General features: G+C 37.5%; 1 protein-coding gene across 1 annotated transcript in view; it reads left to right on the forward strand.

Annotated features, from left to right (window-relative positions):
- Window positions 1-26,896, forward strand: part of COL8A1 (collagen type VIII alpha 1 chain) — an 87,266-nt gene that overhangs the window by 13,767 nt on the left and 46,603 nt on the right. The window contains exon 2 of the mRNA XM_040056959.2: window positions 3,060-3,186. The gene's annotated coding sequence lies outside the window, so the exon portion shown is untranslated. The remainder of the gene's footprint in view (window positions 1-3,059; window positions 3,187-26,896) is intronic.

A 26,896-nucleotide genomic window follows, 5' to 3' on the forward strand; every position in this document is an offset into this window, starting at 1 on the left:
ATATTCACCCATGACAAGGCAAAACAGCCTCCTGACTAAATTCACACAGCTAAATAAATAACTTTTGAAGTGTTTAAATGTCATTGTGAAAGTAAAAAGATGACATGTGCTGTGTAGCAGCTCTACAAAACCAAAAGTAGTTATATTATAAATAAACAGAGTTTGCTTGGTATTAGGGACATAGGAAATTCCATTCAAGAACAGACAAATGGCACATCTTGTCTGGTATCCTGCATCTGGCACAGGCCTGTAACAGATGCTTAAAATACTTGGCTCCCTTGGTCCCATAGTCTCCCCTGTTCCACCTGCCACCAACGTTATAAATCACAGTTTTCCTAACCCCTGGTGAAAATCCCTTCTCTGCTCACTTGCATAACGTGGGAGGTGGAGGCAAGGGCCAAGGGAATACATACTTGCCCTGTGTGTTCCTTACTGCACTGTTGGGTACCCAGTTTGCCCAATCTGTGGTTCTGACTGGTGCACAACATGTAAGGCATTGCTGCCTGAGTTGCCCCTGAAGCCAAACAAAGCAGCTCGTAGGTGAGGGCTGTGTTTGGCTCTAGGGAAGGGGGGCAGTAAACCCCTTCTCACCCCTGTTTGCACACTGGAGGGCAGCACAGATACCACTGGCCTGTTACTAATCAGCTGCTCTCTTTCTATCAAGGCACTGCCTCCTAATTGCACCCTACTGCTCAATGACATTTATATACTGATGTTACTTTCTTAGTTAAACTTTGAAAGTTTAACACATGATGACTGAAAAATTAAACGAGTTTGTTGTCTATGAAGCAGAGTTCACTTTTGTCCATATTCCAAAGGTTATCTAAACATGGTTCATCTACCCAGTGGGCCACTTTGGGTTCCCCTCTTTGGGTGGCTGGTGCTTCTAGCCATTGTCACCAGTGTGATATGCCTGTATCCAATAAAACTGACTGTGACATTCCCCCTTACTAGAAATGTTACTTGCCACAGACAATCTCCTTCATAGCCAACATTAATTTCAATGGTACAGTTGGTTAAAGGCCTCTAAAGCAGACAAATGAAAAATCAAAACATTCCCATTTTAAAAGTTAAAAGTTTTAAAACCCCATTTATTAATTGCATTAAAGTCTCTCAGTATTCCCATGTGAAATACAACAACAGTATTTTTAAAAGGCCAAAGAGAACTTATGACTATAGGTAAAGCAACCAGCTAGCAAAAAAATGAAAAAAAAAAAAAAAATTGCATTTGAAGAAAAAAAAAAATGTGCCCCTCAATTTGAGCATACTGTCTCTACAGTTGCTAAACACTGCTTTTAGAGACTGACCTAATAAATCTTTACATATTAACAAGGGAAAACTAAATCCTGATGGTGTGCAAGGGCTGTTGGATACAGTTTTATATGTCAGTTTTCTCCATATTCAAGGATTTTCTGATTTTGGTTCCATCCTACTGAATATAACATTCAGTGTCAAATGTCTGAATCTAGAACAGAACTTTGTCTAGCTACCCCAGATTTCCACGAAGGACAAGACTTGGCCACATCAATCTGCTTGAAAGAGTGGACATATTAAAAGCTGCTGCAGTACCTAGGAGAAGTTTGTATCCTTTAACATTATTACATTCAATGAGGCTCAGTATGAACAGGAGCTCTGTGACTTTCTGTACTTCTTTCTTGTTTCACAAGAGCAATGACTTTCAGAATATTCATCTTATTCCAGTCAGTAACAGCCGTAGAGGTTTTTCAAGGCAGACAAATGAGTCAGCCACTTGTTCCAAATAAATGGAAATGGTGTTCCAAGTTTCCTAGACAGCTTTAAAAACTACATACAGCAATTCAGCTGCTTAATCTATTATGTTCTACATCTCACATTTAAGAGGACACCAAATTGCATGCTTTTTATTCCAGATACTGGTTGTTTTGTCCACAGCAGTCCACAGCCACCTCATAACATTAACATACATGCTGACCACCTTGCTCATGCCGTTCCCAAGCACACAAGCAGCACTCTTCAGAGCAAAGAGAAACTGCTGAGGTTCCCAGACTGCCGTAGATATCCTAAGTAATAGTGAACCAAATTTCCTAATGTCTGTGATTGCATTTGCCTGTTTGTTTAATGAGGATGTTAATATTTTGCTTTCTGAGGAGAAATGTTGTAAACCTCAATTAATATATCCATTACAAAAAGGGCATGAATTACAGCTTTAACTGTGCAGTAAAACAGAACATCTGCGTGAATAAATAATTATAAGGAGATATATAAAACTATAAAAATAACTTCTTTACTGCAAACCTTGCCTTAACAAGAAACATAACTCCTTCCTCCCTCAAGAAATCTGAATACACTGACTCATGTCTTTGTTTAAGTGTCATGGTAAATTTGTTCTTTTATAACATGTAGTAGTTTAGCTTTGAACTTTTGAGTTTTGGAAAAGGCAGAGCGGAAAAATGTTTTCATGGGAGAGGAGTGCACATTCCAGAGCTGTCGACTGTTACTCGTTTATGAGGCAGGGGAAAAACTACTTTGGTTTTAGGCTTTGGTTGATGCAATTTGTTGTCTGATATTTTGTGATAAACCAGAGTTTACACTGTACACTGAAGTATTTCAATTTTCTCTCTCATCTTTCCAGCTTTTGCTTGTTCAAAATTCTGACCAAGCTTGAAACTGACTGCCACTGCGGAGAGAAAAATAAGTTGTGTACAACTAGAAATAATGATCCTTTGTAATATACAAAGTAGTCCAGTGAGAAAATAACACATAGTTTTCTGTGAATTATAGAGCTGCACCTAAGCATAGTGGAGGAACGCAGATGATATTATTCATAAAAACAGAACAAAGCAAAATGTGAGCCCTTAGTGGTGCCTTTGTAACCTGAGCAACAGTTTTAAACACAATTTTCCTGGGCTGTTTCATGTTTATTTCATGTATTGATGTCTGACTGTATCAAAAATACTAAAATAGGGAAATAAAATAAACTCTTAGTAGTTTATTTATTCAAGTAAAGTCAAAAATACCCTTTTGCTCTCGTGCCTTTTTGAAGGCTATTAACAGACATTCTTTCTTCCTTCTCTTTCTAGCAAAGTAAATGCAGATTGTCAGTATCCTTCAAATTTGATACTCAGCACTGTTATGATCTCTTCATTACTGGATGTGGAGTCTGGATATCAGAACTGATATAGTGAAGTCCTCTCCTATTAAACTGAGGTAATTTTCTAACATAATTAATGAAAAAGTCTAATGCTGAAACAACACAATTAACATGTCTTTCAAAGTTTCATTTCCTAAGAAAAAACATCACTATTGAAAAGGATCCATCTTGTCACAAATCTTCAGAGACAAAAGGTAGAAACTACATGAGAACGCTAACCTCTAGCCAGAGATGAGAACTTCTTCATTCACAAAGCCAGAACACGTCAGGGTATTATTCTGAGAGAGGAGGCTTTGCCAAGGACATCAATTTCTTTTCAGATACAAGTTGAGATTGGTTTCTGCTTATTGGGATAGGCATCCCTACAGTGGCCTACTTTATAAATATGATTCCCTCAGCAGGAAAACTGCCCTTCTGAAAGCTCACCAGTCACTGGTCACCAGTGTCACGTTTTCCCTTGAGAAAGGAACTGTGCATAGCACAGTAGGCTGTGTGTCACGGGAACATGCAGCTTAGGATGCAGTCAGGAAGATACTCAGCTGCAGAATTTTACTAAAAAACTTGAACCAAAGCAGGTGGCTCTGAGGCTCACCCATAAGCATGCACAGACATAATTAACTTCAGAACCAAAAAAGATTTTGAGAAAGTATCTCTTCTTTTCCTGGCACATCAGTAATTAAGATACTGTCCATTGCCCTAATATCATTGCAAAACATTTGGAGTATACTAACTTGAATCCTATAGATTTAAATGGGTTGTCATAAAACCAGCATCCAGACAAACAGAAACAAAATGCAGAGCTAGGAACACAGGAAGATCAGCTAGAGGCTAGATATATTCTTAAAGGTGTATCAAACAAAGCTGCCGCAGGCTCCATATTTGCTTTCAAAGTAACGGAATTCCATTGCAGAACAGTAACCAACATGGAACACAGTTATTTGAGGTCATTTAAAGCCCTGTCTGTTAAACAAATGATACTCCAATTTATTTTTTTTTCCCCCCAAGGCTTCATATTTCTTATATATTTTCAGCAATTTTTGTCCTATCCATCTCCCAAACCAGCACTTTGGACCACTGAGAAATTGTTTGCTTAAAGCCAGAACTCTGATTTCAATACCTTTCTGTTAGTAATATTCCTTAAGTTACATTTCAGTTTCCAGTCTTCCAAGGTTTGCTGCAACAGCTTCTCTTTTGATGTGAGTCCACTGTACAGTACCTTGGATCTCAGCTAGAATGCATACCATGTCATATGAACAGTAAAAAACAATATTGCTCAACTTTCCCAAAGTAGGTTGAATCGGGAGTTTTAAGGATAATCAAAACCACACTTTTACCAGCAAGCAGAGCCAGTAAGTCATTGAAGCTATACAAATGTATTCATATCCACATTGCACTTCATTAGAAAAAAAATCTCACACCCAGGAACCAAAAAATTCAGAATACTGAGTAATTGTACAACCAAGAACTGGAAAAATACGGTGGTCTTTGTATGAGAAGTGCATCACAAAATGGGATTCCAGTAAAACAAGGTGATTCTTCAGACTTTGTATAAACTTTTTTTATGCCTTTCTTAGCAGACATTGTTAAACTTGAAGGATTTTGTATTGAGCAGTATTACTTACAGAAGTATTTATTATTTGTATTCTTCAGGTGAACCTTACTTATGTATGAATTAATATACAAATACATGCAAGTATGGAAGTGCAGATATGTTTCCAGCAAAGCCTGTCGCTAAATATTTAAGACCACCTTATAATCTGTGGTAATGTCAATAGATAGGTGCCCGTCAATTTGATATTTTATGTCAGCAGGTTATTCTACATGTGAGAATACATCTGTGTAAAGGCAACAGTGTGTTTCTTATAGAAGTTATTTATGTGTAAGTCTTTACAGGACGTGTGTCTAGACAGAACCTGAATTTAGACTGCTGTCACTGAGAGCAGAATCTACATCTTTGTGCAATTTCTTTCATGCTTATTTTTATTTTAAATACTGGCTTTCTTTTCACTGCTAACAACAAAGACTGATTTATCAATATAAGTGGAAGTTGCCTGAACAGCAGCCAACATAGAACGGAGTCAATACCAGCAGTTCAGGTTTTCTTTAGTTTGTTATGGTTTTTTTAATGCTCAGAGCCCATTCAAGCAAGGAACTATTTCCCATACTGGAGATGGAAATACTGCTCACCACTTTGTAGAATACAAAGCTAAGAAATGAAATTTAAATTATTTAGTCAAAACCAAATATTTTCCTCATCTCAGAAAGGCAGCAGTGCCCAATTCAGCCAACTTGTGGCTATCTGAAAAAGGGAATAATTTGATCACCTATGCCTGAAATCACACATTTTTAAGTTGTTCTAACCACAGTGCAGGCACAGCTTAACTGAATGATTTCACCACTCAGAGCTATTTCCCACGTTCCTTGGTTACTCCAGTAATGTAAAAAAATTCAGGAACTGGAAAGTCATATGATCCATAGAAAAGAGAATATTGTGGTTTCTAAGAAAAATATTTATTACCAAGTAAGCTATTTTGATTTATTAAATGATAGCTTCCCATCATAGTGTTTTTCGATACGGTGTTTGAAACTACAATGATTGTACAAAGCCAACACCTTATTTCTTTAAAGGCACTCACTTGTGTTTTTCTTAATAGAGGTATCAGTTCATGACAATGCCAGGTTCATGGAAACTCATCCAGGAATAATTCTTGAAAAATTATTTTTTCCTAGAGTGTCCATTAAGCCAGGGCAGGCACCGTGTCCCAGTGCTAGTCTTCTAACATTAGATTTATAGGATGTTATAATTAACAACAGGTGATGGGCAGCACTACATGCACAGCAAGCAAAGTGAAAAGACTGGCAGCTCAAGAGCCACTTGTGAATCATCAAAGCTTTTCCCTGGATAAACTCAGTAGTAAACCTGATAGGTCTTCTGGCAATTGTTTTGGGTTGGCTTCTTTTTGTTTGGTTTGGTTTGTTTGTTTGGGTCATTCTTTTATTCCACCACCAGCCTTGATCCTTTTTTGTATCAAAGACTAGGGACCGTCTGTCTGTTTTTACAGTTGTGTAGCTTTTCCACTTCTGTGTTTACTGTCTATAAAATGAGACAAATGATGCTTCTCTACTCACAGAGGACTTCTTGGAGGATTACAGACAAGTCTACACAAAATCTTGAAATAATGCAGGTTTTTAAGAGACATTTGTGTCTCTATTATTCCAGCTCTTTCAAACTCATGTTCTGTACAAATAACAGAAAAAAACCCAGCTCAGAGCACATACACCCTCCACTTCAATTTTAAGAAAAGCTGTGCTCCAGCTTAGGGCTGAAAAGGAGGAAGAAAGACACTGAAACACATGAATTGGCAAAACAAAAATATGTCCCAAATGAGTTTTCATTTGCATAACTAAACAAATACCTTTTTTTTCCTTCAGTTGTGAGACTATAAACAAGGCAAAGTATGTTGGGAAAGGCAATGACTTTAACCAAGGGAAGAAGGACATGCATCCCAAATCTACCAACAGATCTAACTTTCATGAATAATTCTCAATGTACTAACCTGATGTGATCATGATATTCATGAGTGAATTATATGCTCTAACATACTGATTGTAACAAAGGAGTACTTGATTTTAATTAAGAAACCACATCCATTTTGGATAAGCTACTGTATATTCTTATGGACACTTCTAAATACTTTAAATGCACTAACTGGTAGAAAGATATTTTAAAAATATTTAAAAAGAAAAAAATATTTAAAAGAAGAAATATTTAACAAGAAAAAAAAAATCAGTATTCCTACTGTAGAAAGGATTGGAGATTTTTCACGGATATCATGCTCTTGCCGATATTCCACGATTTCCTCTACAAATAACCCTTACACATTAAATTAATTTCTGCTGAAGTTCTTTATGTGTGTTTCTGCCCTCCTTTCATCCTCCCCACATCAAAATACACTTGAATCCAGTAACCCTAAATTTTTTAGCACTATTATATTAGAGAGTAATTACTATTACTATAGATTTATGTTACCAGGTTGCCAACATGACCACATGGTGCAGTGGTGAATTTATCCTACTTGCTGCAGAGTTTGCACTTCATTAAAATTCACACAGCAGTGCTTATCTGTAGCTGAGACAAAACGTGGCCCAGGGGAACACTTGTTACTCTGGGTAATTAATCAGAGGTGATGGGAAATTTTTCGTAGTGTTCTTGATAATCTCTAGGGCGTCATCCAACTGTGAAATTTTGGCCTTACTGAAGTGGAAAGCAAATTTCATCAGTAACTAGAACAGGCCAAGACATTTCTCACAAAGCACTTCACGACCTGGTGTCATCTGGCAAAGTTTCTCGGTACAGTCTTTTTTCAGAGCTGAGCAGCAGTTCATTTCTATTGAATATTTCACAAGCATACATTAGAAGTCCCTTCTTTTGGCAATCATAAGCATATTTGAAGAAAATTTCTGCACATTCTTTAAGGTAAATACCTTTTTAAACATCTTGAATCTACTTTAAAAAAAAGCGCCTCTTAGCTCAGTGAACTTTCAATCACATCCTCAATACGAAATTCATGGTTTCGCATGGGCAAGACTGTCATAATGCTTGAAGAGTCAAGCACATAGCTTGAAACAGCTGGAAAACTTCTCCTTTTTAGAGTGAGGCTAGCCTCAAAAATAATTTTTTTTATTAGGAAAAAAGAATCACTCCCTCCATCAGATGCTTAAACTTAAAATTGTGTTCCTGAAAATATAATACCTTAAAAACAAAAATAAAACACAACCAAAAGCATTTTATTGTTGTGGTTGCTAGGCACAGGTTTTCAAATTCATCTATGCTGAGACCAAACAGAAGTGTGTTGTTCTTACTGAAGTGCTTCAGGATGGCTAAAATTCTACTGCATAAAAGTAGGAGGAAGCTTAAAAGGACTAAAAATATTTTCAGTTCTAAAGAAGAATCTCCCCCAACCCAAAGGACTATTCAAACATCAGACAGGTCTCTTAGAAAAAGCTCAGTGATTTAGACAAGTGATAGACAGAGCTGAAACTGACTCAGCAATTTTATTACCTCTTCCAGGTACAACTTTATTATTACTTACTGTAAATGATGAATTAACATTTATTTTGTATTTTTATTTGTTTAGCCATTCTTGTCCTAAACCCAAGATTTTTTTTTTCCCAGCTATATCTATTAAAAAAAATTTTTTTCAAGAGTTATAATATATTAAAAAAAATTGAATCATCAACAGTTATGTTATATAGGACAGAAGTTTACAGGCTAAATTTGACTGATATTTAAGTGTGGCTGCAACATAGCGAACTACTGAACAGATACTGATGGACAGGTTTATTGAAGCTCACAAAGAGAGCTGCAAGCTTCCTGTTTCTTTTTTTGACTGACCCCTGGCTCACAGTAAGTTTGGTCTGATTAAGAACATACTGTGTTACTGCTGGATGCTCTTGTTTTGAGTGTGTTGTACAAATTTCACTGTGGTAGGAGCTAAATGAAAGCCCATTTTCTCAAATTACTAAACAGCATTATGAATTCTAGCATGGACATTTCAAAAATGTTTATTTTTTATTGTGATGACTAATACAAGCTCTCCATAACAGATTCACAAAGGGATTAACATTTTTACGAGTTTAGCAAAAGTAACTGGCTCTCAGCATTAATTGCAGCCTTGAAAGTCTATCTTAAACAAGTCATCATAATGCCTCAGATCCAAAAGTGAATCAGTTCTCTTCTTTACAGGTAGATGCTTGGATGTAGCTTCTTGATACTACTTAATGCTGGTATTTTGCTTTTAGAATGAGCTATATCTCACAGATGAGTCAGTTATGAAATGAGACATTTCTGGGGTCAAGTTACCATGCATGCCAAGGTACACATTTCAAGTGCGGGACCTTGATGCAAGATCCGTACCCACACTCGTGATGCACAAAACTTCCACTGATCAGCAGCAAGGCCACCCACTGCTTGTGTAGGTCTTTTATTGGAGGCACACAAATAAAGATTGAGCATGATTTTTATTTGTGTGCCTCAGGTCCTTTGTGTGGAAACACACTGGTGATACACTCCTTAATACAGGAGTTAGGATGATAAACTGGTTACTGTTTGTGAAGTAGTAAGCATGCCTGCCTAGCTCACCTCCCTGAACTCAGGGATAGAGCTATATGAATTCTGTCTTAAAGAACCTATGGACTTGCTGTTTAAGACATCCATATTGCTTATCTCATTTGTGTATGTGTCCTGAGACCTGATCCAGCTATCTCAGTCTGTGAATGGCTGGAGTTAAAGCAATGAATTGCATTTCACACCAGGGACAGAGTTAATTATCTCCCTGACATTTTGTTTAATATTTATGCAAGGGTACACATGCTCATATATAGAATTTTCTTAATGGGGAACTAAAATCAAAAATCACATGGAAACAATACACACTATATTGTATTTGGGCTACAGAGATAAGGGAAAGGTAAGATGAAGGCTCTTTGCACAAATAAATTACCTTAAAACGTTGTAGGCGAACAGCACAACGAAATCCGTAAAATTTCCAATTCAGCAAAAATATCCTTTCTATTTCTGTTCCCTTATTAAATGAATGAATACTACCAAGCCTGCTAGAGACATAGAGGTGGTGTATGCTTCTCATGATAACTAACATCCTTATAAATACTGGGACACTTGCTGTCATTGTATCAGGAAAAATCTGTGGTAGCAGGAGAATGAAGGAAATTTAAAGTCTCTCCAAAGATTATTATGCAAACTTTACAGATTTACTTGCACAGAATTAGTCATAGCGCACCACAAAGCAGTTGAATATGACTGCCCCCAGAATTGCAGATAAACATTGTAGAAACAAGCTGTATCTATATATATTTGCCTGAGTTTAGTACTACACCTAGCTACAAATTCTGAAAGTAGGTTACAGAATATGCTGTACCTCAGACCTGATAGATTAAAAGAAATAACTATTAATATAATTTGTTTCAAAATAAGTAATTCCCAATTTACAGTATTTTGGAAACTAGTAAGAAAAAGAGCAGCTAAAGAGATCTGGATTATTCATAGACTTAGACAAGATGGAAAACAATTAGATCATGCATCCCATTTTCCTGCCAATGCAGTGTTGTTCCCTGCAGTACATTTTCTAATGCTCAGTTTCTGAAGTCCCTTGAGAAGGGAGATTCCAGCATTTCCTTTGGACACATACTGGCACACTCTGTCGGGCAGGTTTATTCTCCCTCCCTTCAATCAAGCATTTCCTGTCTCTTCTTATTTCATCTTCCACTCAAGAATTCTTCCTCCTCCTCAGTGCCAGGGCCTTTCAGGAATCCAGAAGGGACACTCAGATATTCCCAGAATAGAATATTCCACAGTATGGAAACCTATGGCAGACAATTTTAGGAGAGTATTCTAGTAGACTCCTTTTGCTGGTCCTTGTGTGCCAGCTGGGCAGGATGCATCTGAAGGGTACCTAACCACCCTGGAACATTTTCAGTTCTTCAGTATGAACTTTGGGGAGAGTTTCTGTTAAAACCAAAGGTTGACTGCCTCAGATCAGCTTAGAAGGACTGCTGAATGAACATCCTGCAGTGAAAAATAAGTACTGTGTCACTAGTGATTTGTCCCTTTAAATAAGTGGACATAAGAAGGAGGCCTGAAGAAAGCAGAAAAAATATGGAGAAAAACATTGGCCCAGTGGTGACTGAATAGAAACTCATCCGTGCTCGATGGATGTGCTCATGAGAGTATCACATATAGGTACAATATTCACAGTCATGCTACAGACACAGTAGCCCACAGCAACTCATTCCAAGCAGTTCTGTTATTGACAGAGTAGTTGTGCAAAAAGATTTATTACCATTCATCAGGCTGTGTGCAGACTCAGCATCACAAAATCCTGATGTCTGGTTGTGAAGAGAGCCCTCTGTAGTTCCTGCAAAAGCTGCTGGTTCCTAAGGAACCACCAGCCAAATATGGCCTAGGGGTTTTAGACATCTGAAGAGTCAGGTCAAGACAGGAATGTAAGTGTGGGTTTGCTGAGTGAAGTGCTAAGTTTGTCAGATTGAGTAACACAGCCTTTTAACCTGAGAAGTCCCAGTCTGCTGCCTTGATGACAACATCGTACTACAGGTCCTGATGAATGTCATTCTTGAACTGGAGGTTTAGCTTTGTCTTGAAAGAGCTTTGCCAGAGTACTCAGGGATATTTTCTGAGAACAACAACAAATGTTAAATATCTTTTTGTTCTTCATGATTTGAGCAGGTGGACTTCATAGTCATTGGTCTTGAAAACAGTTTGCAGCAGGGAAAGATGAAGTTTCCATTACCTAACTCAAAAGACTCGCCAAATATAAAACAAAAATGATGAAAGAATTTGGTTGTAATTTGGTCTGGGTCTTTGAAGGGATAGAAATATTCTTGGATGTGTCCTTTGTTTTGACATATTTATGCCGATTACAAATGGAAGAGCAAAGTTGGAGTATTATTTCCTCTAAACTGTCTCAGCCCCACTTTGTTCTAGTGTATCTGACAGAATCCCTTTGACACTGAAGGAACTTTCTCTTTTAATGTAATTGTTCTTGAAGGTGTTTAAAGCATCCAAAAGAGAAAAGGAAATAGTTCTACAAGTAATTTGTGGAAATCTGGAAAGTATCTATAACTTGTAACTTATACAAGGCAATGTAATTTTAATAAATCTTTTGCTGCTCATTTAGAAGAAAGGAAAGTAGAGCCAGAAAAGCTGCATCAGTACCTTATTTCAGTTAAAATTCAGAGAGCTAAGTCAGTGTCTTTTATGTTTTACTGAAACTGTCTTGGGTGTTGCTTACTTCAGCAGCATCAATTTCAGGAATGAAAGCTAATTAGTGAGAATAAAGACAAGCACATCTGAAGTGAAAAAAGAACAAGTTAAAAATTAGATCTTTATATACTTCATATGAAAAACTGTAAGAGCATTCAAAAAGTAGAAAAGCAGAGAAGTCCTGTGAAGCACGAGGTTTTTGTCCTGAAGTACCAAAAATTGGATGATCATCAACTGACATCCAATTTCTATTTTAAAACATACATCAGCCTTAAAAAGGGGGCTTTTAAAATTTTGATGTGAGTTGAAAAATATATACTTGTTGCTTTGAAAAGAGTGTAGAGAATAGAGTGTTTTGCAGTGCTGAATTATTAATTAAGCAACACATTAATCATTGGTCCCACCAGCACACACCACTTCGTGCTTCAGTCATACACTCCCAGGGAAGGGGCAGTGAAGCCCCATTGGACACATCTGTGCAGCTTCATTTGGTGGTAAATTTAGGTTTTCAATTAATTCTTCCTTAGTAAACTGTGGAAAGGCAGTTCCTGGGAACGCAGTGGAAAACTTGTCCCATTTTAGTGGGACCATGCCACAGAATGTTTTTGACAACAAATTATGAGGTATATTAAACTAAATTTTAATCTGCACCCTGACAGGAGGCGAAATAAAGAAGAACCATCCACCTCTAGTGAAGGTTATGTTTCTGGACAGGATTGCAGCTTGGGCAAGCCTCATCCTGTTAGGGCTCGAGGTAGTAGCTTCAGGGCAAAGACAGCACAGTAACTCTGCAAAGACCTTAAGATCAATTCAATATTCATGATGAGATAAAAAACAAAAAAATACTTTCTATTGAATCAACAGTCACAGGAACTGCAAAAAAAGAAAAAAAACCAAAGGAACGCTCTCCTTCTTAGAGCTATGCATGGAAGTTACCATCTGTAACTTTTCCAGCTATTCAAATGCACAGTTCCTCATTTTTTAAGTCATAAAACTTACTAAAAGTGATGCCTTGAGAGGCTACCTGGAACAGAGGCTAAACAGAGTTAAAGCAATAAAGTAGGTATTTATTAAAAGGCCTCCAAAGGATACACCTTGGGCAGTACAAGATCCTGGGTGAGGCTAAACCCAAGACCAGTGATGAGTTTTCACACTTTTATAAGTTTTGGTTCGTTTACATATTGGGGTCAATTGTCCAATTACAGCTTCAGGTTATGAAGTCCCATGCTCCCAGATTGCTCTCCTCAGTCCGCTGTTGTTTATGCTTTCTAGGCCTGAAGCTGCAATGGTGTCCTTGGTCCTCAAGCTGGAAAGGATTGTTTTGTCTAAATAAAGTGTGAGGGGAACTTGCTAATACTTCATACAAAGTTCAGAGTCACACACTAAGGCAGTACAGAATCTGGAAAATATGAAAGCTAAAAGTTAAGGCATAAAAAGAAGCCAAATTCCCCTGAAGAGTCAGAGGGAAGAGGAATTTGATTCACATACTTTTTCTCCTATACAAGCAGCAAAACAATCAGGTATTTGCCAGCACTTGTGCCAGGTATATAAAATTGAAAAGTGGAGGAATTTTAGGTACTTGCACTACTTCCACTCCCACCCACAAAAAGCAAGAGCTTATTTTTTTCCTAATTCACAGAAATCAAAAAACACATATCTACTAATTTAGGAATTTATCATCAGATAAACAAACAAAAAAGCAAAATCCAAAAGCCCAAATACCACACAAAAACACTTCAGTTTGATAGGTAGGTGTAAAACAGAGATGTGAGTGGGCAATATATCACTGGTTAGAGGTATTGGATTTGCACCTTAGCAAAACAGATGAAGCCTGTTTAATAAGCCAGTATCTTTTATAACACAGGAGAAACATTTCCTTGAGGTATAGTGCCTGTTTTCCTCTCATTATTCTTTAGAATGGAGAGGGATGGTGCTTCCTTCTCTAGCTGGGGCAGATGATTCCGCAGCTTTAGCTGCTACTTTGATAAAAGCAGAGGAAAAAAAAGCTTTCCAAGCCCAAATTCCCATGAATAAGCACTTCAAGCATCTTCACGAATACTTTATAACAGTTTCCAAGCTCAGTGATGGCATTGCCTTGAAATAGTCCAGCAAAGAAGATGAAATCAAGTAAATACAACAAACTGTAATGTTTTTATAATATTTTTTCACATCTAAAATAACTTCTTTATAATGCAATTATATCGCTCCTGGAAAGACTCGCTGCAGAGACAGATTACTGGTTCATTCCCTTCTCCTGCAAAAGAATCTCTGTTCACCAGACAGAACTTGTAAGGCAAAGGACTTCTAATCCAATTGTGGGCAGCTTACTGACTCTGTATCACTACATGTGCATGAACCACCTTCTTTAATAAGCCTTGGGGATTTTACATTGAACAGAGCAATTGAAAACCTTTGTGGCTAAGCAGTTGTCAGTATGGGTCTTCCAACAGAAGCCAGCTTGATATAAATAATTTCCATTTAAGTTTCAGTTGGTGTTCCATGGCATTTGTTTCATGGATGCCTCCTCATACCAGCTCCTTCAGCTGCTCTACAATCCTGGAACCCAACCCACTAGAAGTGCAAGTTGAGGCAAGCAGTAGAGGCCACAAAAGCTGATTAAGAGCTCACTGCTGTTTGTGCTGTCCATTGCAGCACCAGCTCAGCCCACAAAGCTGGGTCAGGTATTTTAGCAGTGCTTCGAAAACCACAGCCCTCACAGCTCTGTACACAGCTACACAAACCACTGCTGCTCTTTGGGTGTGAATGATTGCTGACAGCACCCAACTGTGAGCAGCAGAGGGCAATTTTTGATTGTGGAGGTCACGGTCAAGTCCTCTAAGAAAAAATTCCAGTGACTTTACCTCCCACACAAAGCAAACATACTGGCAATAATACTTGGTCTCCCCTCTCTGTCAGATATGACACTTAAGCTCTGCCAGCCACCTAAGAGCTGCTAAAATAAATATGCAGTGCTACTAGCAGGTACTGTTTCCACTTGTTTCATCCCCCATTCATGCTGTCAAGACAGTTTTGCCAAAAGAAAAAGAAACCCTGGGATTTTTGACAGGGAAGGAAGACCTCAAATTTGTATCTGCTTTCTTTAATTTACCAAAGCTTACACATTATGTAGTAATATTTGTCCAGTGAGTTTTGACACAAACAACAGTATTTAGTTTAACACGATCACTCTGCAGAATAATTTCCCCAGACAGAAGTATGCTTGACTGCATGATGTTCTGACTCCCTCTTTGTGTTGTCCATGTGACATGAACACTGCATTCAAATCAGGGAGATATATTTTATCAGATACACTGCTTTCCCTTCTTTAAGGGTCTTTTGAAATGCAAATTCTCTAAAAAACTTACAGAAATAAAAACATACAGACCTGAATTCTAACCTTGTTGTCACACAACTACATTGTTGTCTTTCTTTCCTGCCTTCCTTTTTAAACTATTTTGTGTTCATCCCACGATTTCATCTAAGTTTACAATTTTTGTACTTTGGAGATAGGTTTCTTAAAGCAGGTTCTCACTTCCATGGTAAAGTCTATTGAACATTTCAAATTAAGTGTTTCTGTTAAGCTGTATGTAAATTTGTATGTGATAGTTCACATTTGTTTTATTGGTTTAGTAGGCGAACTCAGATTATGCTATTCTTATGAACATCTAGTAGAAAGATTCCAGTGCAGAAACACAGCTAAAGCAGCCATGAGAATGTTTTAATATTTTGTCATTTATTTCTGCAGTTGATTCCTTAGCTGATTCGTCCGATTTCTGACTGATTTCACAGGTGACTGGACTTGCCAACACATTTTTGCTCTGAGTCACTTCTTTGCCAGACCAAAGAGAAAGGAAACAAACTTGTCTTTCTACCTCCACTGCTAAATACAAGACAGGGCAGGAAATAATTACAGAGACAACAAAAGGAGTACAAGTACTTTTACTTTCTGTGCATAAGCACACATGTACTCTTCCATGAAGGAAGTAATTTAATGCATAAAATTCTAGGAAATATTTCAAACCCAACAATACTTGACTGCTTAGTCTTGAATCAGTTCCTCTTTATGGTACTCTAAATGTATCTTAAGAAAGCAAACTCTGAACTAAAGGGCTTTATATTCCAAGCTAGATCCTCTAGCTCTCCATCAGATGCCAGTGGGATTCACAAACCTGTCCATGTGACAGTCTACCCTTCAAAGTGAAAAAAATTCTGTGTTTAAACCAGAACACCCTGTTACTAGATACTAGGATAATTTCCTATTATAAATGTAGCCAAAGTGTCACACTACGACAAGCGCTCCCTGACAGAAGGCCAAAGTCCTCTTCATAACATGATAGGAACAGATTATACAACAGTTTCACATCATTTGTTGGGACACCATTCACCATTTTCTATGGATATGAAACTTTTAAAACTGTTAGCATTTATTTATTTATTTCAGTGTGCTAAAAGAAACAGACTGGTTTATTGGCATCTGTAAGACCTTAAATTTATTAAAGGATGAATCTATGGCAAGTTCAAATGCTAACTCAATTAGGGTGTTTACATGGGGTCTTTGCACAATGTTTATGAGATGAAGTTTGAAGTAAAACCCAGACATGTTCTGTTTCTGTTTTTGTACCGCAAAGATTGCGGCACAGCTAGGAAACATACTTCAGTGAGTCACATCTTGGAAAAGAAAAAGATAAATGGCTAAAAATGCAATAATAGTAGGATATCTGGAAATAAACACTAACTGAGCTAGCAGACGTTTTTGTAGTCCAGCTCACAATCACTTCTAGTCCATGTTCAGGATGTTGCTTCTGCTACCCAACTTTAAAAAAAAAGGGAGACAATCACTTCTCTTCATGACATTACATCCGTAAGAGAGGAAACAGAATTAATTGCTCTTGCTGTCCTGTATTCAGCTGAGTAAGGCTGTAGAGGTTGAGAGTCCAGGTATTTGCCATTTCAGCTTCTAGTTTATCAGTAGCCCTTAACATTTAACTTCATTTCAGATCTCAGAGCTCCTTGCAAACATAATGAGCCAGTGCTTTAGTCTTGCAAAGACACACAGCATTTTGCAAGTTCCCCTGCCATGAAACAGGAATTGAAAGCAGGAATTGCTTATGTACTTAGAGTAGCAGAAATGGAGAGGCCAAATATCAATAATTCTCTTGGTATCATTATATACCTACAGGGGTTCTATTTGCACAGTGGCATTCATTACACATAAACATCAAAGGCAAAAGGAGAAAAGGCTGCAGTAAGTAATGAAAAACAATGTCAAAATTGCCCTTGATGCATTTGAAACCTTTCCCTTGCAATTCTAACTTTTCACTTCATCCCTGCTTTTTGGCCAGTGTAAGAACTGTGTAGGAAGTCACAGTCCACTGCCTCTGTAAAGCAAGGGAGTAGGGAAGGTTCTACAAGTAACTTTCTGGCAGCGTTTGGCTACGAATGTCCCTTCTTCACCTTGCCACAGTTGGAGGTTTTTGAGATAGGCCTACACCCTTTGTCACAAGAAACCCTGCCTTACTCATCTCTTCTGCCTCAAAGCAGGGCTTTCTTACATTGCAGAGGTTGAACGAGAAACAGGACCAAAGTAATCTTTAACCTGAAGCAACCTTTTTTTAAAAATGTATTACTAGAACAGCTGCTTGCTGCATGCATTGCATTTGCAAGCATATACTGTCACCTTTTCCAAGTCACTAGGAATTTATTTTGAAGCAGAGGGGAAAATATCCAACAAGTCATCTGATTTATTGCAGTAACCCTCATATACATGCAGTGTTAAAGTGATCATATGGTTGGCTGTAGAAATGCTATGTAATTCAGTTCAGTGGAAAGGTTTAAAGGATTAAGTGATACACATATGCTTTTGTAATTACATCAAGATGTTAAAAAACCCAGTTTTTTAAAAAAAGTGCTAAATCACTGTATAGGATATGCAAGCTAAACCAACAGCCTACTTTGGAGAGAAAAGTGAAAAGATACGTTTGCCAAGTTAGATAGCAAATGTTTTGGCATCTCTGAAGATCTGGAATGTGTCTACATGTAGGTGTGATTCAAAACAGTATACACACATTTCCAACAGCAAGATCTGCAATTCCTCACCATCCTACCAAAAATGCTAAAGGATTCTGATAGTCTGTGTACTGCCTTGGCTGAGCCTACATGTTCCCTGGTGCCAGATGCCATTCTGAGTGGTTTTAGACTCCAGTATGGATGGCAGGACTTAGTATTCAAGAAGTCCTTAATGCTGTGTTGTTTGTGAGAAGTAAAATATGGGGGCTTACCTTTCTTTTTAGTTTTTGTTTGTTTGGGCTTGTGGGTTTTTTTGGTTTCTGTTTGTTTGTTCTTCTAAAAAGCAGTGTTTATCTAGTATGATGTTTCCTGGTCTATCCATCTATTCCGCCCCTGAATAACTTTTGAGATTGCTGGGCAATTTGAAACTCATCCTGAAAGTTGAAAAGAAAACTATAACCCTGCAGAAGTTCCTGAAAATCAGTGGGTGAGCAGTGGGTAGAAACACAACTTGGCATCTTCACAGACAGAAAGGCAGACAAGATTCATCTGTTAGTCATTCAGTTTGGCCTCAGGAAAGTAGAGAATGCAAATGCAGGAGAAATCAAAATTCATTGGTTTTGCTGCTAACGTAGCAACTTGGAAGATCCAAATCTTGCTGTCTTGGGTGATACAGAAACAAACGATTAGGGATCCCATCCTGCTTCCTTACTGTTGATTGAAACAGGAAAGGAACATCATAGAAATGTTTAGGAACTTATTCTTGTATTCCACTCTAACACCACATCTTCCAAACATCAGCCTGTTCGACTGGATTCTTCTGTGTCGTGTTTGTTTTAAAGTGTCACAGGACAATTACATGTTCCAGAATAATGGATTTTTCTTTAGGGAATATCTTTTTGATGACCCTATTCCTCAAAGACCCAGTTTTGACTAATGATACTAAATAGCAATGATAAACACATAATTCAGTTTTAGCTAGCATTCTGCTTCAGGGTGATCTTCATGGCAGAAAACCAGAATTCATTACAACATTATTCATTGGCTTAACTTGTCATGTAAAATCAGGCTAGGATACCCTTGTAGGCTAACTCAGAATGCAGCTCTTGGGGTGTCATCTAAAGGTAATTTCCATTAACAAAGCAGATATTTTCCTGGTTAGGCTGTAGAGAGAGCAAGGGAGACAGAGGGATAGGCTGGTCTTGAAGGAAAAAAAATCTCTAGAGCAATTCATTATGAAAAAAGCAGACAGGGATAGGAGTTTATATTCCATTTTGAAATTACTTTTTGCTAACATTAGTGACTCACAAAAAATGGATTAAGTTTTTTAGCCACATGGATGTTACATTGAGTTTGAGCGTGATGGAAGAATTTACCAACTTCAGTCCATTAGTTAACCGAGTTTTGACTTGGGTTCTATGTTCCCTTGAATAAAAAGTTACAATGATCTACCACAGCTTGTGTCCTGTGGGGAAAGAAGTGTTCAAAGCTGCTCAAGTGATCTGAATGCTTATTTCCAAATTTTTTTTCTATAGATCTATTAGGTTCTGTGTAAACCCTATGACAAAACATGAATCCTGATCATAAAAAATTCTGATTACAAAAAACCTGAAAGATAGTTTTTTTGCTTCATTTGTACTAAAGTGATATCTTCTACTCCTAATGAAGTGTTTGTAATCACTGTGTAATCAGAATTTCATTTAAGCAGATTCAGACTTTAGCATCTGATAGGTGATGTTCAAAATATGAGCTGCCCTTATGGCATAAATATATTTCAAAGATATTTTGTCTCAGTAAGGGGATGCATTTTGAGGGCCAGAAGTTGCTGTTACAGGTTTAAAAGCCTGCTTGCAGATGGATTCAGCTGCAACTGGCTGCTGCAAAGAACTTGAGCAAAGAAGCCTATAGACAGTCAAACAATTGAGATGAACATTTCTGGGTTTTGTTTTCTACTGCTAGTATTTGCTCAGAGAGAGAGACTTAGCAAGGTAGCTGAAAAAGACATGCTTACCAGGGAAGCTGAGTGAAAAAATAGGTTGCCATGTTAAGAACACCACTGATTATGGCATAGCCAACATACACACCAGACTGTTACTAATATGCTGAAAATAAATAGCCACATTTCTGTCTAGCTTTCCTTCCCATGCACTGCCTGCATCCAGCCTCCTGCCTCAGTGGCATGTGTGTCCCACTGAATTGATTCAGAGGAATGGTAATTATTCAGATCCTCTTAATTATTTATTTTTCTGCAGCGCGCATACTCATGTCTGGTCCTGGTAATGCTCCCACTTTCTTGAAAACAGAGCTTTGCTTAAGACGAGTCAGGTACAGACACAGTTCACAATATCCCCAGTATCTGCTGCTTTCCCACCAGAGGTTATTTAGAATGAAAAACAGAAACAGGAACTATGCTCTTTAAACTGACTCTTTAAAAACAGAGACATCATAATCATGAATGCATTATTCCTCATCACAGTACTTTTTGTTATCAGACTCAGAATGGTAAAAGGAAGGAATTAGGTGGTATCAAATCAAGGCACTTCAAGAGCCTTGGGTGCAACATGGCTCTTCATGTTACGTAAATCCACCTCTATAGTCCAGAAGGACGTGGGGAAAGGCCAGATATATTACTCTGCTGATAGGCTGGTAGATGACATCCCCCCAGAGCAGGAAGACAAGATATTTTCCCTCCCAGGCCTGGGAAGAGACAGACAGACACAAGTAAGCCCAACAGGTTTAGCTCCCTGTGCTCCATGTTCTACAGTCACCTGCTGAGGTAGCCCTGGTAGTGATTGTGAGGTTGATAGGCCATTCATGATTATAAAGCTGTTGATAATTTTAAAAATTATTTTCTTAATTTGTTCAAAACCTACTACATTCAAGTTACATTTAATTCATATTTTTCAGGGCTATTTCAAGCCTTCCTGAAGTATGAGGTTCAACAAGCAGATTTACCAAATAAGATGTAAAATTCTAATATAAGCCCTCCCATTTCAGGAGAACTAACCATTACCTTTATAACATCTCTGCCTCCGTTTTATTAACAGATGCAGGATGGAGAAAGTGTATGCATCTATGGTATAGAGAATAGGGAAGTTGGCAGATTTATTCAGAAATGGTTAAACGCTCATCCTACCTTCCCTCCTTCCTCCCCTCCCCCAAAAGTACAAAACCAAACCACAGCACTTTTTGGAGGCCTAAAGATTAAAAATCATTCCTCAGTTTGTGTTATTTTTTCAAAGCGTAGCATGGCAGACATGTTATCAGCATGAATTTTAAAAAACATTTATATATATATATATATATAAATACTCACACTTGTTATTACTTTTCCCCCAGAAGAATGACACTTAACAAATATAAACCCACTTCAAAAGCCTTAGCATTTCATTCTGGTTCTGATATTCACATTTCCATTTTCACTGTCTCCTTAAGTGTGACACAGAAAAACAAATCAGAATATTAAAACAATATAGCAGGAATCAAGAGCACTTACCACTTGGAAGAAGGAGGGGTAGCAAGCTGCAGCCAGCTCCAAAATGGCCCCACTAGGGCTGTAGCTTCTTGGGTCTACCAATAACGAGGAGGAAGCCACAGAAGAAGCACAGTGGGGAGAAAGAAGATCTTGTTGCTCTCTTGCCAGTTTTCAGATACGGTATTTTTCATTAAGAGCTAGATATCCTCAAGAGATTATATGATTTTTGCATTTAGAAACAAAAACAAGGACCCCAGATCTCTTTGATTAAAACATATTTACATAGAAATGCAAGCACAAAGTATCAAGACAATCCTCCTCCATGCAGCTTCTAAACAGCTCTAAGGCCAGGGAGATGGCAATAACACACCATACAAACGAGCTGTGGGAAGGGTTAAGTGAGAGCAGCTGTACCTCAGTACCAAGGTGGAGTTAGCAAGTGTTTTCTATCATCACAATTCTACTAGTTTCTTCCTGCATCTTCATTTTTAATGGTCTTGTTATCTATTCAGTGTCAAGATAATTTTTTAGTGTTTTTCGAACGCCATGCAAGTTCCAAGTCATTAAATACATTTAGATCTAGTTAATAACTAAACAAGCTTCTATAAGCTCTTAGAAAGTAGCTTAAAATTATCTCTTAAGACGAAACTGAGTAAAGTTAGGCCTAATTTCATGCAGGAGTCAGGACACTTGGACATAAAGAAGTGGCTGACAGCCAGCTAGGAAATGAACTTCCAGTGCTCTGGCTAGTTTGTGATACCTGCCCATACAGTGTAAAAAACATAAGATGATTTTTCTCTCAGCAGAAATAAGGAATAATTACCTCTGATTTTATTTTTGAAAGACAGGAATAGATAAATCTATTAGCAATGTGAAAAAAAACCCCACAAAAACAACAAAACCCACCTCAGGTTATCTTACAAAATTTGTTCATCTGCCTGTTAGAGAATAAGATGAGACTTAACTGCAACACACATACTTCTGACTGAAACTGTAACCTTAAAATCATCCCAGAGCTGCCATCTAAGCGTGGGGGGATGTAACTTCAAAGATGCCTTACTTCTGGAACTTTCTCCTTTGATGGGGCCACTTGACTAGAAGAACATGAAAGACAAATTTATTAGGAGACTAGTGATGCTTGAAGTTTGAAGTTAAATGAAAGCAAGAACATATCAAAATAAGAACCTGTGTCTCGAGGAAGGCTTATTCCTACTGTGTGACTTTGAGAGGATGTTCCTTTCACATAACACAAATAAGAAAATTTTGCAGGAAAATACAAAATAAGGAGATCAAAGCTTGTCAGAGAAGTGAGGCAAACTTTGAAATCTGAATGAAATAACACTTTGCAATGAACATTTCCCCATCCTTACACTGCTATGCTAAGAATATACTTGAATCCTGGAAGTTAGTCCCATTTATATGATTTTACTTAACATTTCTCGCATTGAACTTGACCTCTGATGGCTTCAGACATGAAATCTGGATTCAGCCCTCCCTTTCACTTAGCCTCACTTCTTTCAGAATGACTCAACAGCAAAGTTTGTTGCTTAATGCTATTCCATAAAACAGTTAATCCAGACCTGACCTTATAAAACCTGACCCCTGTACATCATACTTCTGGCACAGTTTAATTGGTGAAGAGCTGATCCCATGCACATATGGCTGGCTGTTAGTGGCTTACTTTAGGTTTCCATGGAATCAATGCAGACTGGAATGATTTTTTTTTTTTTTTTTTTTTTTTTTTTTTTAAAAAAGATTTTTTTTGCTACTTATCCAGTCCAGGAAGAATAAGGTAAAAGCAATCAAATAACTCTCATGCTGATCCTTGCACCAACCTCGTTTACACAGTATTTATGGTGCTAAAACAATAACTTTTCCAGGTCAGTAGGTATAAGACAAGGGTACTGCCAGTCACTCCTGCCCACAGAAAGTCATGCAGGGAGGACTCATGTCCTCATGCAGGAACTAATTCCTGATAGATAATCAGTACCTAAAGTTTCCTCTGAAGAAAGTCAGAATGAAAATTACCTGCACGACAAAACAGCTTTATGAATATATAGTATGTCCATAAAATATTACTGTTCTCATCATTGTAACAGATCATCAATGTACCCTAAATATTCACCTTACTTATATGCATATGATGATATAAGCTCTGTATCTCAACGCTGTAACATCTAGTCCCTAACTCTAAACAAAAATCCTGAGTGCCTGGACTAAGGTGCTTAAATCTGTGCTTAGCCACAGCTGAGGACAGAACTTCATTCTCCAAGTCTCTAGAAAGTTCTGATGCTCAGCACCTCTGAAAAGAAGCTTGGCTTTAGGCAATGACATTTGGAAAATGTTGGCCAAAGCTCCTTAATTAAGCTCTACATATCCTGATAAAGAATTTTGTAAACATGAGGCAAACGAGCAATCATTGTTTGGGCTGAAGGCAACAGTGCTTGAGATACACACAAAGGAGCATTGATTAGAAGGATGGATACCAATTCAACATTAGCTTGAGGTGGTTGAGAGGAGTCCACCTGATGGCTGATAAATGCAAAGGCTCATAAACCTGAGGTTACTTGTTTCTGTTTGGTTTTTTTTGTTGTTGTTTTTCTTTTAAGGATTACAAGTTTTGTTTTCCCCATTCCATGGATTAAACATGCAAAGTCCTTTACACTGTATCTCAGGGCTTAAATAAGGCTTTTCCTGACATGATAGGCAGCACTGTGAATGATCGAAGAATCTTTGGAAAATCTGATAGAAAAGCAAAAGGCCCAGACATTCTAACTGTACCCTACTTACTTGACAGTTGACCCTTTTCTTTCTCTTTTACAGCAAATGCTTCTTTCCTTCTAAAGTTTTTAGGGATCATTCTGGCAAAAGCATATATCCCTTTACAAATCATAGCATTTACTAGTTTAACTCAAGACAGTATTTTTCTGTTGGCTAACTGCCATAATTCATGACCACTTGCTACAATCTTGGTAACAGTGATAATAAAACTGATTGCATTTGTTAAAGGCAGACTTGTGTTTACAGAGTTTCTTAGCAATCTTTTATTTAGGCTGGTTTCAGCTCTCAAATTGTAACTTACTTTTCATTGGAACTACCACTGATAATTTATAAAACTGATTTCAATTTTTGTTCTTGCAATCTGTCATTCAGTTTGTGGGCACATATTTAGCTGCTTCAAATTCCACACACATCAGATGACTGGAACACACATACAAAGGAAAGAGTGATTTTGGATATTTGGCTTCCAAATGCCCAGCTGGAGACAGCACAACAAGGCCAACCTTCACCAAGTACAGACCACCCATTTCTGAGAATAAGATTGCCTCAAAGTGTCTCAAACTGAGGATCAGACACTTTTAAAACTTAGGCATATTGTCATCATTTGTATCATGCATAATACTAGAGTTACTATTTTTTTTTTAAAGTAAGGAAGCTGAGACATAAATGTTCATTACTTTTAAAACACAGGTGCAATTTTCTGTTTGTGATAGCATCATGGATTGCGCTGGAAGTTTCAGCACTTTGGAGTCACAAATAAAATAAGACTTAAATCTTAATCAGACAAAACCCTTTTTTTCCTCTGCTAGTTTTAGCTGGAGAAAGAGGAATAGAAGACATCTATAACATGTGAGCAATATTATCTCTAAGTGGAGTGTTTAAAAATGTTTCCATCAGGCACCAGTAGATGGGTCTTGAAATGAAAGCCAAGTATTACAATGGCATCTATTTTAGGTCTTGCATCCCAAGAGAGAAAATATGAGCCAGATAAGTTAGTCTGTGTTGACATGTAAAGTAGATCACTCCCCTTAGAAGGGCTGTTGTGGATCTGAATGACCCAAAAGATGTTCTGTGGCTCAACTGAATACCAGAGAACGGAAGCGTAAATGAATTTGGACATGGGTAATTCAATTGTAGTTATTGCACTTCTGAATCAGCCCGTATGTAAACTTCCACCAGACAGAAAGCACCTGGAAAAGCTCTGCTAAGAGGGCTTGATTCTTTGACAGCTTTGGATGACAGCCTACATAAACAGAGAGGCAAGAAAGAGAGACATTGTCTTGTTTTTTTCACTACAGCATTGTTTTTAAGATCGCCTCCAAAAGCCCAAATTTACAATTAGCAAACATTCTCTACAAGGACAGCATAATTACATGCTTGGGGTTTTCAATATGTGCTCGATATTTTCAGCACTCTCACTCCAACTCATGCTGGTTTTCTTTCAGTGCTTGTACCTCATTCTCCCCTGAAAGCTCTAAAACTGAAATGTTCGCACACACAAAAGCTTCACTTCTTATTTATTAAGTTCATGTCTGACATCACTTCCTTTTGTTGTTTATAAGCAAGAAGGTTGTTCAGAAACATCCTGGATTTGTGTAATCTAAATGAATTGAAAAAAATTATTTAATCTTCATTTAGACAAAAATAATGAAAAAATCAATATGATGTCAAACTGAGACTGATTCCAGTGGTAATGACAGTGACTGATTAACTTAATTCTGCTTAACAATGCTGTTTATATTCTTCCTGCCTCTCCCTAAAGTCAATTATTTCAAAACTCAAGGGATTTCTCTTATGCACATCTGCAAATTCAATGTCAGATCCAGATTCACATTTTGGTGGTGAATCAAGCTGGCCTCAGTTCACCCAATGAGAGCCCAGTTTTTACCAGACAAACAAACTGAGGTGACTTAATACTTGTGGGGTTTAACTGACATATTTACTTGCTTTTGCCATCCTTTTCTCTCATCTAATGACTCAAACATATTACTACACACTGTTGATAAATTGAAAATGATAGGAGAGAACAGATGAGATAGACCTTAACAACTTTAAGCAAAAGACGCCCAGTTTAACTCTCTAATATCTGACACCACCAACCCTTCAAAGGGAAGGTTACATTTTTTGAAAGGATTGGGAAAAAGAACTAAGGTTTAAGGATTTTTTTTTTTTAATTTAAACTATATTAATGGGAAACTAGGCACGCTAGAAATATTCAAAATTACTGCACCTTCAAAATTATGTGTCAGTACCATACACGTTACTTAATTACAGGTTATCTATATGTATTCTCTTTATATAAAAGTTGGTAATGACAGACTGATCAGCACATGAACAGATGAGGAATTTACTTAAATTCTTGGAAAAAGAAAAAGCCGAGACCTGTATACTAAAATATACTAATCTGATAAGTATATGCAGTTGTTTAACCACACTACAAACATAAAGTGTGAGTCTGCTTTTTAGTACAGAATTGAATGATACCAAAAAAAAAAAACCCAACAAAAAACAAACAGTTTGTTACTTAGTGCCTAATTGTGACCTAAGCCAAGTTAGCAACTGACATGGACTTTTTCCACCAATGTGAACGAAAGTTGGCTGCTAACATCTCTGTGCAAAGAGATACTTGACTCTACACAGAGCTCAGCACAAAACCTGAGGCTTGGCACTGCCAGTGACTTGCTGGGAACCTTCAGGCAAACAA

Source organism: Hirundo rustica, chromosome 2, assembly GCF_015227805.2.
Source record: "Hirundo rustica isolate bHirRus1 chromosome 2, bHirRus1.pri.v3, whole genome shotgun sequence".
Classification (NCBI taxonomy): domain Eukaryota; kingdom Metazoa; phylum Chordata; class Aves; order Passeriformes; family Hirundinidae; genus Hirundo; species Hirundo rustica.